Here is a 3588-nt window from a genome sequence, read left to right as displayed (position 1 = left end):
AGGCACAGTGGCTGATACCTGTAATCCCAGCACTTTGGGAGGCCAAGGTGTGATGATCACCTCAGGTCAGGAGTTCAAGACCAGCCTGGTCAACTTGGTGAAACCCTGTCTCTACTAAAAATACAAATATTACCTAGGCATGATGGCGCACACCTGTAGTCCCAGCTACTCAGAGGCTGAGGCACAATCATCACTTGAACCCGGGAGATGGAGGGTGCAGTGAGCTGAGATCACACCACTGAACTCCAGCCTGGGTGACAAAGTGAGACTCTGTCTCAAAAAAAAAAAAGAGGCAGGAGGATCACCTGAGCCCAAGAGGTCAAGGCTACAGTGAGCCAAGATCACGCCACTGCACTACTTCTGCCTGGGTGACAGCAAAAGACCCTGCCTCAAAAAAAAAGAAGCAAATTCTGTTGTTTGAAATAAGATTAAACAACAACCAGTAATTTCATGAATTCCAAGTGGCGAGTATCATTCAACCCTTAGACCTAGAAAAAATCCATTTGCTACAATGCTGCCAGCCTTGTGTCTTACCATAATTTTTCAGGAATAATTTTTAGTGTAAGTATATTCCATGCAATATATGGGACATACTTATACTAAAAAATTATTTGTTCCCTGAAATGTTTAAATGGGATATACTTATGTTACACAATTATTTGTTGTTCCTCTGAAATTCAAATTTACCTGGGCATCCTGTATTTTAATTTACTAAATCCACACAGTCCTAGGAAGCAGAATCTGCAGGAAAAACAGGAGAGAGGAGCTTATTTTCTATGTTGGATTTTTTTACATTGTTCAAATTATCAAACATTAAAAATTTTAGTGGGTTTTAAAAAATAGAAACAGGGCCAGGCATGGTGGCTCATACCTGTAATCCCAGCACTTAGGGAGGCTGAGGCGGCCAGATTGCTTAAGTCCAGGTGTTTTGAGATCAGGCTGGGCAACATGGTGAAATCCTGTCTCTACAAAAAAAAAAAAAAAAATTAAAACAATTAGCCAGATATGGCAGCACGCACTTATAGCCCCAACTACTCTGGAGGCTGAGGTGGGAGAATCACTCGAGCTTGGGAGGCAGAGGTTGCAGTGAGCCACAATCATACCGCTGCACTCTAGCCTGGGCCACAGAGCAAGACCCTGTCTCAACAACAACAAAATGTAAACAGGGATTATGGGAGGTATGGACCATTTTTGTTTATTTTGTTTTCTTCTTTGTTCTTTGTAATTTATAAAAATCTCTTGGCCGGGACCGGTGGCTCACGCCTGTAATCCCAGCACATTGGGAGGATGAGGCGGGCGGATCACCTGAGGTCAGGAGTTACAGACCAGCCTGACCAACATGGAGAAACCCCGTCTCTACTAAAAGTACAAAATTAGCAGGGGCATGGTGGCGCATGCCTGTAATCCCAGCTACTGGGGAGACTGAGGCGGGACAATCGCTTGAACCAGGGAGGCGGAGGTTGCGGTGAGCCGAGATTGCGCCATTGCACTCCAGCCTGGGCGACAAGAGCGAAACTCTGTCTCAAACAAACAAACAAACAAAAAGCTCTTAAATGTTATGTGCATATTTTTAAAGTTTTAACACTTCAGCCCAATGTCAGTAGAAAAGAAAGACAATAAAGAAGCAGTTTCCAGGCTGATGGGCAGAGAGAAGAAAGGGTTAAAGTCTTATGTGAAAAATGACCTGAAAATGAAGGCCCTTTGAATAGTCAATGAATTGAAAGAAAATCCCAGAGATGGAAGCCAAGCCAAATACGGCAAGAGAGAAGTGGAAACAGAGGGGAGTACTTGTCAGGTGGCCCGCGCGCTGACTCCACGTTTCATTTTAACCAGCCCCAAATGCTCCCAGGTTGTTGGGGTTTTGTTAAAATTACTCTTGTGCCACAAATGAAATTCCTCTCTTTTTCAAAGTAGAAATCATAAGATGTGCTCTCATTCCTATCATTCTGGTTTCAAACTATTATTGCACAATTAATCTTAATTATTAATATTATCTTAATATTACTTATTAATCTTAACTATTAATCTTAATGATTAATCTTCAGAATAGCGACAATAGTGAATCATTGACACTTTTAGTGACTGTGTAATCCGTACATTTATGAATTTAAAAAAATTTATTTTTGAGACAGGGTCTCACTCCAAGTTACCCAGGCTGGAGTGCAGTGGCACAGTCACAGCTCACTGCAGCCTCAACTTCCTGGGCTCAGGTGATCCTCCCACTTCAGCCTCCTGAGTAGCTGGGATTACAGGCGCGCACCATCACGCCCGACTAATTTTTTGTATTTTTAGCAGAGATGGGGTCTCACTATGTTGCCCAGACTGGTCTGGAACTCCTGGGCTCAAGTGATCCTCCTGCCTCAGCCTCTCCAAAGTGCTAGGATTACAAGCGTGAGTCACCACACTCAGCATGGTTCACACTTCTACTGCGTTCCCTGTAGCTCGGAACATGGCACAGATCCTGGAGACCTCCTGGGACCAGTGCTGAGACCCAGCAATGAAGAGGTGGAGAGCCTGCTTCAAACCACAGACAGGGCTGGGCATGCCCAGCTTGCCTCTCTTCAGTACCAGATCGGTCTCTGGCTCCATCAGCAAACTACAGGCATCTGAAAAAGGGAAGAAAGTTGCCTCCGGGTTGACATACCCAAGGTAGATAAGAAGTACTACACAGGCTAAAACGCCCAGATCCTGAAGCCAGGCTTCCTGGTCCACATCCTGCACCACCATGACTGGCCCCGTGACCTCGGGGCGGTGAAATTAATAGCACCTGTCTCATAGGGCAATGGATTAATCCACGGGGAGCTATTAGGACAAGGGTGTGTTCTGGGTGCCGGATAAATGTTAGCTGTTCCTATTATTGAAGCCAAACAGGCCATCTTCTTTGGCAATCCTCAACAGAAAAAGTCAGAGGAAAATTGGATTATTTTCCACACTGGGCTCGGCAGAGCAGCACTTCTCGTCCCGCCAACACTGCAGCACAAGGAGGCTGCTTGAGGAATACGTGCCATTTCCTTTGATTTGATCATGCATGGCCCTCGGTCACCTTCCACTTCTTATTCATTTGGTAACTAGGAAGCTTCCATCCACCTTTGGGAGACAAGTGAAGGGGTAGGAAAGAGACAGCTGCGACCAGTTTCTGCCGTGCAGCTACTGGGGAAGCAGAAAGGCCAAGCTGACAGTCGTTTGGTTTCCTCTTATGACTTACACCAGGTGCTAAATGAAAACATCGGACAAACATGGCCAGAACCACGTGTTCTTAAGAAGGGGTTAAGGAAGGGTGGCGTGGCTAAGATGTAGAGTAGTTTTACCCAACATATGGCAGATTTCAAAGGTCCCAGATGTAGTCAGAGAAGTGAACACCGGACATCCATGTAATGGGTGATTCCAAGATGAGGCTCTCAAGCCTAAGGCACCAGGTTCTAATCTTGATTCTCCCACTTTCCAGTTATGTGATGTTGGCACCCATATTTATCCTCTACAACAGCCCTGTCCCAGAGAACTCTGCAGGGAAGGAAACGACCAGTGCCTGTGCTGTCCAGTATGGTAGCCACCAGCCACATGTGTATGGCTTAAGATGTTGTCTAATGC

General features: G+C 45.4%; 1 protein-coding gene across 2 annotated transcripts in view; it reads right to left on the bottom strand.

The window, feature by feature from the left end:
- The window catches only part of LOC105545830 (filamin-interacting protein FAM101A), a 431833-nt gene that overhangs the window by 233443 nt on the left and 194802 nt on the right, over window positions 1-3588 (bottom strand). Inside the window, exon 3 of one of the 2 annotated variants that reach the window (XM_011988875.1) lies at window positions 872-965. The exons of the other annotated variant lie outside the window; for it this stretch is intronic. The gene's annotated coding sequence lies outside the window, so the exon portion shown is untranslated. The remainder of the gene's footprint in view (window positions 1-871; window positions 966-3588) is intronic. 2 annotated transcript variants of the gene reach the window in all.

This window comes from Mandrillus leucophaeus, unplaced genomic scaffold (genome assembly GCF_000951045.1).
Source record: "Mandrillus leucophaeus isolate KB7577 unplaced genomic scaffold, Mleu.le_1.0 Scaffold34, whole genome shotgun sequence".
Taxonomy (NCBI): domain Eukaryota; kingdom Metazoa; phylum Chordata; class Mammalia; order Primates; family Cercopithecidae; genus Mandrillus; species Mandrillus leucophaeus.
The sequence above is the reverse complement of the archived record's forward strand: the minus strand, read 5'-3'. Positions and strand labels throughout refer to the sequence as shown.